Source organism: Metopolophium dirhodum, chromosome 4 (assembly GCF_019925205.1).
Source record: "Metopolophium dirhodum isolate CAU chromosome 4, ASM1992520v1, whole genome shotgun sequence".
Taxonomy (NCBI): Eukaryota; Metazoa; Arthropoda; class Insecta; order Hemiptera; family Aphididae; genus Metopolophium; species Metopolophium dirhodum.
In genome coordinates, this window is record NC_083563.1 from 995,630 (window position 1) to 1,011,638 (window position 16,009).

A 16,009-nucleotide genomic window follows, 5' to 3' on the forward strand; every position below is an offset into this window, starting at 1 on the left:
AAAAAGAACATTCACATTTTTAAAATGTAATAAACATTTGAATTTTATTCAAAAAATAAATAAATTAAATTATAGTAAATAATAATAATATAATAATTTTTGTCAGTTTCAAATTAAATTAACATTTTAAATTTTAAATTGTTATTATAATACTATGAAACATACAGATTTAAAATAACTTATAATGTCTATTTTTTATCTGAATGACCTATACTCTATATTAATATCGTTGCGATATAATTTTAAAACAACTCGGAAGAGTTTACCTAGTTCCTTCAGGTAAACATACATTTTACTTGGGATAGGTTATTTGTTTTGAAAATCCGGGAGAGTAACCCACATATTTTGGTATTTTTTTATGGCCCCTCGGTCACGCGCGCCACAGAAATAATGTTATCGCACGATAAGAAAACATTATAGATGATCGGCTATCTATATAATTATTCGTCGTCGGCTAATTTATTGGGATGTGTGACATTGTTGTGAATAGTTTTATTTAAAAACCAGGTTCCCAAACGGTGTTTTAGTAATATGTATTTATACAATTTATTTTGTACATTTTGTAATATTAGGTACTAGAAAGTAGCAATAGGTTAAAAAATGCCCTAAAAACAGTAGAAACGTTTAACAATGCCCTAAAAACGTTAAAAACCTCGAAAAATAAAAAATGCCTCAAAAGTTTGTTGTTAGCAAAGTGTGTACTTAAAACACATTTATATATCGGACCATCTTTCATTAATACAATATGTCTATTGATAATGATATTGTGATTGACCAAGACAAATATTTATGTTTAATTGTATTATTTTCGGGTTGAATTATAATATAATATTAAAACGTCCGTTTTATATGTTTTGTAATATTGTATTGAAAGGATTATTAGGTATGTCGTACGTCTATAGATTTTTGAAGGCTTCTATATTTAATCGATGTGCTACTTGGAGAATGTCTCCAATCTCCAGGAGCATTCCTATATCAATATAGCTTTCAGTTACTTGCGGTTGTTGTTGAATAAACGAAACTGATATCTAGATATTATATATAAATTAAAATAAATAAAAATTTGTATTGATGAAGAATGGAAAATTAAAAAATTTAAATATATAATTTCAACTCAACAATCAATTATTGTTTGTAATACCTGAGTTACATCGAATTGGTATCAAAATTAAAAATTGATTTTCATTTTCATTGACACGGCGCGTCGTTGATATAATATAGCCTTTGCAAATGCCGCATTAAAAACAGCCGCAATACGTCCTTTAATGAAGTTTGTGAATAATATGGATATAATACACAAACAATACGACGGTACGCATAAATAATATTAAGTTAGTATTAAATACGTAAACGGTACACTTTAATACAAAATATATTATATTTAAATACAAAAAAAAAAATAGTATTTGAATACTAAATAAATAGTATTTTAATGGATGAATGATCAGATTAACGCTTAGAACACAGAACCGCATTAATTGTGGCTGATTACTGCAGTTAATGCCGTAAAATTGACGTATTTAAATTGCGTATTTTTCGGTCTCTCGTAAAAAAAATCCATCGTTTTAGGATATTATTATTCTAGATTTCTATTATATTATGTATCTTTTTAGTTTTTATAATCTTTTCGTGCAGAGGCGGCAGTGACTGGACGATCTCGTTCGTCGGATGGGTCCCTGGTATAGGATTTCATTTTTGAGGAGAGTCTCTAGACGTTCGAAAGAGGGAAGGACAATACCCCCCCCCCCCCCTGTCTTCCACTGACAAGACGTGACTCCGACTTCTACCTGTACGACCTGTTCCATAACCGACTGCCACCAGTCGTGCCACACAAAAAAACATTTTTATTTCTGGAAGATACGACACTTATAATAAATATATATAAATTCAAATAATGATTATACCATATAGTACTAACTGTGTAATAACTGATTTTCTTAAAAAATTTTTTATAGTTTCTTATCTAAGTCAGTTATTATATGATAATTGTTAATTATATATTTAAATAAATAAACTAAATTTTGATAAAAACAAATGTTATTATATAGTTATACTATAGCTGTAATTAATTACACGAGTCTGCTATTTAAGTGTAAAAGTGTATTCTTAACATGGGTTATTAATTATTATATTTAAAACATTAATGTTCCCAATAATTATTGTTATGTTTTCTCATTATTTCTTTGTACACATTATTTTTCACACAATAAAATGATGAATCGTAATATGTATTGATTTATTAAAACTGTCTTATACTGGGCATTGGTAAAGCGTGTGATCTACTGGGTCCACCGTGATTGGGGCACTATAGTCTATTAACTAGGGTATACTACCAAAAAGTCTGAGGTAAAAAAGTCCGAGTAAGGAGGTCCGAAGTATAAAAAGTCCGTAGTGAAAAAGTCCGGAACATATAATTAGGTAAAAGGAAAAATACCATGTGATGCACAATCAAACTTCCAATTAGTATAAATATAAATTGTAACAATTATTTACCTGACAAAATTAATAAATAATTCGTATGTACCAATAACTCATTTTTTGGACTTTGAACACTGCTTGATTTTTAGTTGCGTGTAATAATCAAATACTATCTCTTTTATCTTAATTATCTGGTTTGACCAGTTTTACTCGTACAATATATTTTTTTTTAATTTGTTTAATTTTTATTTATTCTTCAAGAAGATAATGGGCCCAACTGAACATGTTCGTGTGGGGGCTCATAATATACATCCGATATACCTGGTTAATATAGATAAAATATTTTAATATTCTTTTAAGTTAATAAATCATTTTTTTAAAATATTTTTATACATATATATACCAATTTTTTTTAAAAAATATAATTTTTTCGACGACATTTGATTGACAGTTAATTTAACCGATAATTTATAATTCGTAATACTAGATAAAGTTTATAATCATTGAGTTGTTTCTGTTAAATATAATAATAATACTAGATAAACATAATAATCATTGAATTTTTTGTTGTATAATATTTTATATGACGACAGTTAATAATTAATATACTGCTTTAACGGTACTAATACTTGTGTCCTATTGTCACTAGCGTATGAGATCTCGGCTTTACCTTTACTCAATCTCTTTGTCCACGGGGCTCATATTGATAATATCACTTGTAAAGCACTTAGGTTTTAGGTTTTATTAAAAGAATATCTAGTGAACTTAAACTATCCAACTCTCTGAAAGCAATTTTTCGTGCACTCGTTAGGCCTATTATTGGATATTGCTCTGTAGTTTGGGATCCTCTGCAGACTGCTGAGGCTTGCAAGCAGCTTGAACGTGTCCAGCGTAGGTTTCTTAGCTTCGTTAAATTTAACTTTAACATTGCTAGCGAACCTCATGACTACACTCCCGACCTCCGTTTTTTACATCTCTACACCATATCCGATCGTCGTTATCAATATAATTTATCTTTTCTTCGCAAACTTCTCTCTGGGTCTATTGACTGTCCTTCCCTCCTTGCACTTATTAATATAGAGGTACCTATTAGAAACACCCACAATAGTGCTCTTTTTATATACCACATTGCTCTACCAATTATTTAAGAAATTAACCAATCACCAGGATGATGAAAATTGCCAATAAGGATCCGTCATTCTTCTTCTAATTTATTTTTATTTTTTTTCTCTCCTAAATTATTTGTCTTTAAATTACTTGCTATGTATATATTCAAAATATTCCTTTGTATAAATTGGACTCTCCTCGTTATTGTTATTAAATAAATAAATAAATAAATACTCAATTTAATTAAGAAATCATTATCATTATAATATATTATGTATATTTTATTTGTGTGTAATATTTTTTTAGGTTATGATACTACTATGGTTATAGTTAATAATTATAATCATTAAATTTTTTTATAATTAATTATTTTAAATATTGTTATGTATATAATATAATATTCCAGACTTTTTAGGCTTAGGACTTATCTACGACGGACTTTTTATTTCTTGGACTTTTTTACCGCGATTCATTAACTCTTATACTTAAGTGCCTTACCGTGATCTAATATTAATAGGTAACGTATAATATGCCTTTTGTGACTAAATACACGGTAATAATGTACGATAACGTCGAAAACGTTTTATTATATTTATATTAAGTTATATCATTTATATTATTCCATATGAATGGAAATTATACTACAGTGTAAATGATGTTAGCTATAGTAACACTCGATTAGTAGCAATTAAATTATTAAATTCTTTATAATAAGTTAGTTAGAAACAAATAGCCTAAAAAAAACTAGTACCAACCTACTGAGCAGGTATATAGGTTAGGTTATGTACAGGTATGTACATACCTACTAACCTACAGACTACACAGCATTATGTATTTATGTATATTATACTAGCTGAATTACCCGGCTTCGCCCGTGTGTAGTTTTTGTTTTATCAAAATTAAATTCTAAAATCAACACAAATTGTTGTGTTTTAAAGAAGAAAAAATGTATTTTACTTAATGCTATCAAGTGCTAAAAAAGTAGTAGTTGCTGAATTATAAAGACAACAAAAATAATAATAATAGTATTTACAAATGATACTAATGATTCTGATACACATATTGTTATTAAAAAATGTTTCTATAATTATATATAACTTTTTTTATGAATATTTACAAATGATACATAGTTGCTCAATTCTAATATGGTTTAAGTCAAAACCTCTTGGTATACTACATTTAGAGTTTTATTTTGTGGTGCATAAACGTACAAATGGTCAGGTCTTCCAACTCTAGAAAATGCCACATACAATTGTCCGTGTGAGAAACAGTTATTTTCTAAATCTACACCACAATAAGTTAAAGTCTGACCTTGAGCTTTGTTTATTGTCATTGCAAAACAGACTTTTATTGGAAACTGAACTCTTCTAAACTTAACTGGAAAATTGTTGGGGTATAATGGTATTTTCGGTAAAAATATTTTTTCTCCCTTAGCACATCCGGTCAAAATTTCAGCTTCGATTACATTTTTTGTAAGAGAGGTGACACGAAGCCTAGTCGAAATGCGATAAACGTGTTACGACCGACGAAATGTATTATTATTTTTAGTCAGTGTTTTCTATACAACTCATTAAATAGTTTATTATATAGCCTCGGAACAATTCATAACACATACAAAAAAAAGGTCAGAGTCCAGGTAGACGGAAACCTTCGGACCGCCGTGCCGTACCGTATTTCCCGTTATCGGCTGTCTGCTATTGTTATTTATTATATGAATATAGATATACAAATTACACGTAAAAATTTATTTTTGCCAATTACAACCCTTTAAAATCAAAATTTTGAAAATCGGGCGACGTGGTGACACTCACGAAGGTATTTGGAACAACTTTGTGAAAAAAAATTGGAAAAAAGTTAAATAGCGTCGTCACAAAATTGGTACATAAAAAAGGCCTGTTCTTTTATATATATAAGGATTCGAAGATGCCTGATTGCGACCCGAATACAGGTAGTCGTATTTGGTATTTTATTTTTATCCCAAATATAAGTATCCCGATTGCGTCCAACACACAAATTGGATCACAAAATAACATATAATTAATAAAATAAAATATCTAAAAATATATTTTTATTAAAATGCATCATGAATAGCAGACTTGAGTAGTACTCCGAATACTTTTTAAATACTTTTTTTTCAAGTATTCAATACGGTATTTTGAGTACAGTATTCGGAATACTTTTTTCTTATATAGGTATACTCTTATATATTACTAATTATTACTTATTAATTATATTAATTTGAATACCTAACCTAACCTAACCGAATAATAGATAGCCAGATAGGTGTGTATTATCGAGATTATAATAATGTTCATTTATAAACATAGAATTGAAAAATAATATTTTTGCTATTGAAAAATAAATCTACTGAAAAAAAGTATTCAAAAAATATTTGGAATACTTTACAAAAAGTGGAATATTAGGAATATTATTATCAAAAAGTATTCGAATAAATATTCTGAATACTTTTTTTTAAAGTATTCGGAATATGTATTTGAAATACTTTTAAAAAGTATTTTACCCAAGTCTGAATTGAATAGTACGATTACATACATATAAATAGTAAAATAATTGTTTACAATAAAAAAAGATATGAAATAAAATGAATATAATGTCATTATATTATTATACCTCTTTCTTTGGCGGAAAATATTAATACACATTATGATAACTTATTTTCAAAATATAATATTAAATTCGGAAATAATACAAGCGCAATAATATATCATATATTACATATAATTTATATATGTGTATATATTATTTTATTTAGTGACGACAGACTTAGATCCTATTCGAACTACCGTTTAGTGTCTACTGCTTTTCCAAAAACCAGCAAACATTTCGCATCTAAAAATCTTAAATCAATAAACGTCATAGATGTATACGTCAATACGCCATAGATGAATCCCACGTTCCCATGCGGCCATACCAATGATTTATAAGATGTATATTTTTTTTAAATCGAAAGTTTAAAGACTACAGTTAATTTAGTATGCATTTTGTATAAAATATGTAAAACACACGTAATACTATAATAAAGTCTATATTCTATAATAATTTATAATTTGAAAAATTAATATTTATAATATCTTTTATATTATATAATCAATAGTCATCTATATAGCCATGTAGGTATATTAAAAAACAAAATGTTCTCATAGCTTAAAATGTACATCCGTAGAAGTAACCTATAATAAATTACGTTAAACAGAAAATAATGTTATTCGATGGTCATTGATAATGTTATTGACCAAATACACAGGTAATTAGCGTTATAAACCAGATAATATTCATGTTGGTCTCAAATAATATTAATTGAAAGTTTTGTAAAAAAATGTTTAAGGACTATTATCCTTGATATGTGTTAAGTATATAGGTAGATACATTTTAATAGTTCAGAAATCACTGGTTCGAATATTAATATATTTAGGTATCAAGTAGGTACATAAAATGTTAAAAAATATCCTCGGTTTTATAATTTAAATAAGAAAAAATGTCGGTTATCTTTTGAAAAAAAGAAGTTTGTATCACCTCAGACATTCCTCAAATGGTGTATACTGTATAAGATCTAAGAATTTGAAAATAATATGGTCCATAAGTAAGCATACTTAAAAATTCCAAAAATTAGTAATTAAATAAACTCATTATTTAATGAAAACAATTATGGTGAGCATTCTTGGTGAATCATGCTTTATATTATATTATAATATGGTCAGTGGCTATATCTGAAACTAATATTCTTTTTATACAACTACAATGATTTTCTCAAACATCATTATAATAAATAAACTAAAATTTAACAGATTAATAAATAACGGCCAGATTTTGATAGGTACTAGGTACATAGAAATCAGACATTCCCAATAAAACCATTGTCAATGAGTAATGACAAAAAGGGGCGATATTAGGTACGTCGTATATACTTTTCGTATATATATACGAAAAGGCCACCTGCCACTCTTTATACCTTGTGTCACATATGATACTGATAGAGTATAACCCAGGGATTCCCAATCACTGTGCCGTGGCACACATTGTCAAGTGTACCGTGAATTCTTAAACTGTGCCTTGTAATTTGTGTCTTATTAAGTGTATAGCTTATGTACCTATAAGTATCAAGTGATAAGTCATACATAATATATATACGTATACGCTGATGATTATTTATGTTTTGGACTTAAGCGAAATGACTGGGTATCTATTGACTGTTATTTACCTATTTGTATCGTCGAAAAATAATATGTATTTATTTCTTTGTGTGTGCCGTCAACATTTATTAAAATATCAAATGCGCCTCCAAGTAAAATTGGTTTGGAACCTCTGGACCTTAATCCATATTATGCAGCTACGAGTTAGGTAATACATTTAATATAATTATAAAATATTTAAATATATTAAATATATATATTACATAAAATTATATTGTACGGTGTATTCGTGTAATTGACCAAATTGAATACGTGACATCGATAGCCCTTGTATTTGTATTTTTATAGCGTATTTTAATATTTCCATCCGATATTATTCTGCATAAATTATAAGAGAATCGAATCATACTGGTCCTTAAATAAAACACAATTTTAATATAACTATTTAACTATTAATATAACTTTTATATGTATCTTATTTGTTCGTTACTACACAACACGCTTTTCTCCCCAATGTCCCATAAAAAATTTTTCGAATTACTTTTTATGTGCGGATTTGATACCGTCTCTATCTTTTGTCTATTGTCGTACTAATTTCTAATAAACGATAGAACCATTAATTATAGAATAGTCTAATTCTATAACCAATGATAGAACTATGCTGAAATTATTATCTGAGTACATATTTAAATTTGTGATGAGGTTCACTTGAGATCGATTATCCCACTTTTTTAAATTCTGACTCATTCCCTCCCCTTCAATTTGATTTAAAAATTTTAAACAGTGGTTCTATATGATTAAAAAAATCATTTTTACGATCGATTTCAAAAATTAAACTTAGTAATACGAATTTAAATATGCATTTATATCTTTGTCGAGACCTACGTTGGATAATATTTAATAAGTAGGTAGGTATCTGCATTCTTTTTACTTTTCAGTGAAACAAAATATAACACTCGTCACTCTATAAAACTTATAAGTTATTCGTTATATATAACCACAGTATGTTGACATAAATGCGTGCGCGTATACGGTCCAACCGTATAATACCATATCTATGGGTCGACCACACTAAAATATTATGTACACAATACACAAACTACTACGCACACATAAAAAAAAATAATATTACCTGCATCAACCTCCTGAAAAACGGTCGGTTCCAATCCTCTTAGCCCTTAGGCTTAATATACAGTTCAATAATGGATATTTTTTAAAGTGCGTGACGTGTAATTTAAAACTACCGACATATGCATGCATTTATGCGCTTAAAATTTAAAAACACTGATATATATCATAATGTATGCCCTTAAATATTTTTATACATATCTATATAAGTAAAAAGTTAGGTAAGTGGATGTCACTCTGCTGTACAGTAGGTTTCAACTTTCAAGTGGGTCTGCACTGTAAAATGGATGGTATTAAATTTTAATTCATATATCATTGTAGGTATACGAAAAACGATTCTTAGCGGTAACGGTTTATCAGTGTGAATATTTTAGATTATATCTATATTGTTATTACTATTATTAACCAGTAAGTTAAATTAATATGATAAAATTACAACAAAATAACTAACATCGTTATTCATAGTTATGTTATTTCCTTAATATATGAACATAAAATACCTATAAAACTTTTTTGGTTACAGAATAACCTACTTACGTGGAACCTATTGTTGTAAGTTTTCAATCCTTAGCTATAAAAGTTTAACATTTTATACATTTTTAGCTACAAAATCATTTTTAAATTTTAATATGATAAATGTTGCCAAAAATCGAACTTTAAATGCTCATAAAAAAAATTGCGCATATGTATTTTTAATATTTTTGCTATTGCAGCAATATATCAGGAGCCTTGTATTATATGTTGACGCTTTTTGGCCCAACAAATACAATTTTAATGATATTCATAGAAAAAAAAACTAAAAAAATTGGAAACTGTTAACGTCCGTAAAGGCGTAAACAGTTCAAAACAAATCAAAATTTTTTGAAAATTTCATCGTGAATAGAAAATGCTAATATAAACAACCAGTAAAAAATGTATACATGTACGGTCCGTTTAGAGTTACACCATAAACCAAAATCGATTTGACAAAAACCGATTTTGCGTAAAAATTCCTGGTTTTCTTTAATTTTTTTTTTTTGTTTTTCTCTGTGCTTTTGGGAATTTTACCTTTTGATCTCCCCAATACACAAACAATATTCACTTCCCAATCAAATAAGATACTGAAGAAGTTGATAATCGAAGCATTATTTTGGCTACCTACTTATTGTGTGCAGACACATAAAAAAAAATTCACATCATTGTAAAACCTTAAACCAATACATTCATCGCTCCGCTCAGAATCTAAAAAAGGTGGGGAAGTGTTCTGCTGTGCAGTAGATGTCTAGAAGGGCCAAAACGTGTAACTGTAATTGATATGTTAAATTTGAATAATTCAATGATATAAAATCATTGCATACAATTGTATACAACGGTGCTGAGGGAAGACGGTCTATAGTGTACACCACGTCAACTTACTGGCAGCTGGTCACCTTAGTACCCCGAACCTCTCCCACCGTGTAGACAGTGGTTCTCATTCTATGCGACCGCCGGCTGCGGTCAGGAATGCAAAAAAAAACGCATGTTTTGATAATATAAAAAAATTATTATTTACAAGGATATTATAAAAACATTAATATTAATCAGTAATCACAGATATATATATATATAATAACTAGATAGCCAACTCCATATACAACAATATTATTGAATTATTATGATGCCCAACGCCATTTGTCATTTGGGCAATGTTTACAAATTCTAATCGTTTTGATTGGCAACGGGCTTGTTTGATATGAAATGTTGTTGTTTATCATCATATTACCTTTCTAACGATTAGTAAACATTGCCCAAGTTGTACATGGCTACCAGCGTCATTGATAAGAAGAAGTTGGCTATCTAGTTATTAAATATAGCTGTGATATTAATATTAATCGAAAACACTATCAGTTATATCAGTTATACGAGTTTTTTTGAAAAACCGTGGCAAATATTGTGTCATTGACCATTGTTTGTTAATTCTTACAGCAAATAATCCGCTAAGAGCGTAGCCGCGGTCAGCCGCCAGTTTTCGTGGCCTATGTGACTAAATAGATATATTATATTTTATTATTGCTATTCAGGTAATTTATTTTAATATTAGTCATTAATCATAGCTCATAAGTAATATAATGTTATAGTATGTTGAATTAATTTTTGCCAAACAAATTGCATTTGAAAATGTCATTGTGTGTAATGTGAATACAATGTAATAATAATAAATAGGTGCTCGAGCACGTAATTCATACGTATTATGCGTTGTGATGATCCCTGCAAACCTAAACCTCTATATAAGTATAATTTTAAATTAAATTAAATAATAATTTTTAAAAGTTTCAAGCACTCACGAATAATATTTTTAAATTACAACAAGATAACCAAAACATTTATTCCTCTTTTGAATATCTAATTTCCTCCAAATTTTTACTTAACATATCTAGTAAAAGAACTGTATAGGTATATATATCTTTTAGATTTTTTGGTTACAGTATGATCTATACTTATAAGAAACCTTGCTTTTATACATTTTAACTATAAAATAATTGTTAAAATTTGAATTTTATGTATACCTAGTTGTAAAAAAAAATGGTGCTAATGTATCTAATATTTTTCATCTGCTTTTATATAATACTATGAAGAACCCTTGTATTATATGTATTTTCAAGCTTTTTGATCCAACAAATAAGAATATAACATTGACATTTAAAGAAAAAAATTAAAAAAAATTAAAAATTAAAATTATGTTTAAATAGCTCAAAATGAGTCAAAAAATTTTAAACAAATTATCATGTATAGAAAATAAAAAATTAAATATTTGGTGAAAATTTCAAGTTTCCATGGTTCTTTGTTTTGAATTACAAAAAAAAAAAAATAGAAAAATCTTTGGATGTGAATTCGTTAATTTTAAACGCTCGCAAAAAATTAGTTTTGACAATCCATTAATTTTTTTTTGTTCGTTAAAGGTAGTTTCCTAGGAAACCTATTATTAGTTATTAGATGATTTTCACGACCTTTATCAAAATTCTAACTTCAAACGCTCATAAAAAATTATTATGCATTTACCCTCAACATTTTTTTTATAATTTTCATTAAAAACAACTAATGAGGAATCTTGTATTAAATTTTCAAGTATTTAGACTAATTTTTATTGACAATAATTTAATAACTAATAAAATTCCAAATTTTCTTATACCTATAAATAGCTCAAAACGAGTAAAAATATTTTAATAATTAATAATGCATTGTATATCAAATTGTAATATAAATATGTGATGAAAATTTGAAGTATTTACGGTTATTACTTATTTAGTTTCACCAAAAAACTAAATAGATTTTGTTGAAAACTTTAAGGAATTTTCCATTTTGAACTGTTCAAAGTTACCAACTAGATTTAATTTTTCATAAGATACTGAAGTTGAAAATCGAAGCATTATTTCAACTACTTGTCGTATATACATTCAGTAAAACACTTCGTAGAAAATCAATACATTCATCACTTCGTTCAGAATCTAAAAATTATTTTAGGTCATCAATGTTTTTATTTCAATTTAGTTGACTGGTGATTAAAAATATTATTTTATATAATAATATTAATTTATAATGTATAGTATACGAATAATATAAAACGAAACACGTACTGAATCGTTAACTAAATTGTTATTTAAAAAATAAGGGAGACAGACAAATAATTTAACTATTTCAATGGATAGCAACGATAAGCAATAAATATAATTTTACGCCGTCGGGTTTTCGGAGTTCTTAGAAATTAATCAAATATTTGGTATTGTCGCGACTCGGCGGTCGGCCGATAACATTGTAATAAAATCGATTATTACCTGCCCGATAAAATATTTGCAATGAATTATGATATAACCATAATCTGAGTTTGATAAATTAAATTAAATAAATATTCTCTATAATAATACTATTACAGTAAAATATAACATAACGAAGTACAATGTGTGACAGGGTCCAGAGTTTTGCCTTCCGTGGTCCGCCAGTTGCCGATCCCTGATGTATACTTATAAAGTAAAATAAACGCATAGGTATATTAATTCTTTCTCAAACATTAGAATTTACAATCAATGATTTTGATACATTTTAAAAATATATACACGATTTATCTATTATCTGGCCGCCACCAGACACAACTATTATTACCTACATTTTATATTTTGTTTGTTATTTGATTATTATTTGTTTATAAATATATATATATAATATTATAAATATATTCAAAGTTAGGATATGTTAGTTTTTTTTAATATCACATCGACTATCGACACATCATGTATAATATATATATATATATATTGTAATATAACGAACTATTTGAAAAACATGCATATAATTATATAAATAAGAAAAACCTCGAAATGTACAAAGTAAAATTTTGGATTTGTATAATATATTATGTGTACATCAAATGTATAGTTCATATAGCAACTTTTTTGTTCATTCTGTAAAAAACCTTGCAAATGCGTGAGCTTGTATAATAAATATTATGTTAAATTATTTCCCGCCCGACCCAAGCGGTGACCGCCGATCGTTCGAATAATAATAATATTATTCTCGCGAAATACGTGGCCGATCTGAGGGGGTTTCGGCGTCATGCGTGGCGCCATCTCGTCAAGGCCGCCCAACTCGAGCATGTGAAACACAAACCAATACTAGCGCGCGAATATTATCCACGTACCACCGCCCCTTCCCGTCAAGCATAGTACGTAGGTTGGCTAAACTGATGGTTACGAAATATTTTTGCGCCCTTTTCGTACAATGGTTGTGGTACATATTTTTTTCGTATACATTTCCGTGAAAATATTCGGCTCTGCGATGAGTACGGGGGGTTGTCGATTCGAGGAAGGACGTAAAAGAATTGATTTACTCTGTGAGATTCGAAAACTTTACAAATATAACAAACACTCGTGCTGTGTTGCAATGTGAATACAGTAGGTATCACTATACACTATACACAATACTTCGTATTTTGTTCGAAAACACCGACCCTACCCGAGTGTGCTCGTATCGTCGTTAATTGTTATTAATGTTTTTTTTCTATTTCACATCGACATTCCAACGAAACGATTTAGGTTATATAGTGTACCGCTCATTTTTTTTTTCGTGAACGCTGCCATAGAAAAAAATATAAAATAAAATTATACAGTTATAAAGACATTGTACGTAGATCGTAAATACCACAGCAGGATTAGTTAGGTCCCTCGAACCGATCGACCTCGCCCATAATATACTTTATCGCTATTATAGCATTATTATAGGTACCTACAGTAAACGACCTGTAAACCGGTTTGGATGTTTTCATCCCCTCGCTTTGTGTTTCACTATACCCTGCACGTCCATGAAATACGTGCATACGGACAAGACAGCCCGATGCCTATCAGAAAATGCTTTTAAATTAATATTGTACCCATGTGTGTGTAATTTATTATATTCTCAAAAACGACAAATACCTAAACCGTGAAAACGGATAACGAAAAGGTCTTCGTGCGCGCTACAGGGGGTGTCTTTATTATACTGCGTAGTTAAAGATTAGATAGATTCCGGGAAAAAAAAAAAACTTGTGTTGTAGACGTTGTAATATAAAATAAATGTCCGAATGATGAAGGTATAAAATATACAGAGCATATAATAATATAATGTGTTCGTCGTTCACCATTATATTACTTAAAATACGAAAACGTTACTAAGAATGTATAATATAATATTACCTATTATTATCAGATGGTCGGATAAAACTAAGTGGAATTTCATGTAGATGTTCGGGCCTTCGATTTTTTTGTTCTAGTTGAACGAAATATATTGGAAGGCTGCTCACGATGAGCATTACAAAGTGTAATATATTCCACAGATGATAAGCATTATTTTTATACTTATATACTCGATTGTTTGTAATGGTTAGAAAGTATTGGTTATTGTATAATTTATATTCAAATATCAGAGTAATTTTAGTATATTTTTTGAAACGAAGTTTTTTTGTGGCACGATGCTGGCTGGCCGGGAAAAATCGTTCTTGACGAAATATTATAATTTACAAGAATATATATTAAACAGTTATTTTAACCAAAACATCAAATTTTTATTTCATCATACAGATCGATTTAGTAATGCGATAATACTTTTTAAAACTGATTTGAATTCATTATTATGTTTACTTGAGATTGCTCAGTCCATTTTTCCCAATTTCACGCTCCCAACAACTATAAATTTAGCTTGAATATCTTAAAATTTTGGAATTTTAAAAAGTTTATTATTCGAGGTTTATTCGAAATGTAAATCAGAAATCTTAAAATGTGGACTGACCGATCTCAAATAGACATTCTAACGAATTCAGATAAGTTTTCTGAAATATTATTGCATTATTAGATCGATCGGTAGGATGGAACAAAAAAACAAAGCGGGGTGCAGTAAGTTAAAGTGACGGTCCGCGATAGATTGATTATAAATATCTTGCGTATATTGATAATATATCACTACATTACGTATATTATGCATTTATAATTATTATAATTAATAAAATATATAAGTAATAAGTATATATAAGTATAATGTGTAAAGTGAAAATCCCTAAAAGTGCCGGGCGTTAAAGTGGAAATCCCCAAAAGTGCTTGGCGCTTATATCACGCGTTTTCCCTGCACAACCAGACACTGAAATCTATACCACGGTCCTTACAAAACATAAACTTTTGGTTACATCTAAACATCTTATATACGTCATATTATAACCTCCTTGCATGACGCGTAAACATTTTTATTTCATAAAATTCTTTTCGTAGAATAATCTGATTGTTGCATATATCCCTGCAAAGGCATTGAACCTTTGCCGTGATTACACTTTATTGTGCGTCGCGTTTGGTATAGACTAGGTAATAGAAAACGGTATAACGCGAGGATTTGAAGCAGCATGATTAGAATATCCTAATCTATATATATTTCAGAATAATTTGTTGTTTAAATTAATGTTCCAAATTATGTAGTTAAAACTAAAATTGTATATTTTGAAAATATGTCGCTAGTCATATTTATCATAATGACACACAAGTATAAATTTGTTTTGAATCCAACGTCTTTTGTCCAAAATTTGAACACATGGCGTTATTTTGAAAGTACTATTATTTACTTCTAATAACTGGACATTTGGCATCATATTATTGCTGTGTATTTATACAGTTAAATGGGGCAACCCCTGAGTATCACCCCTCCCCTCCAAAAAAACTGTCATTAAGACTAGTATA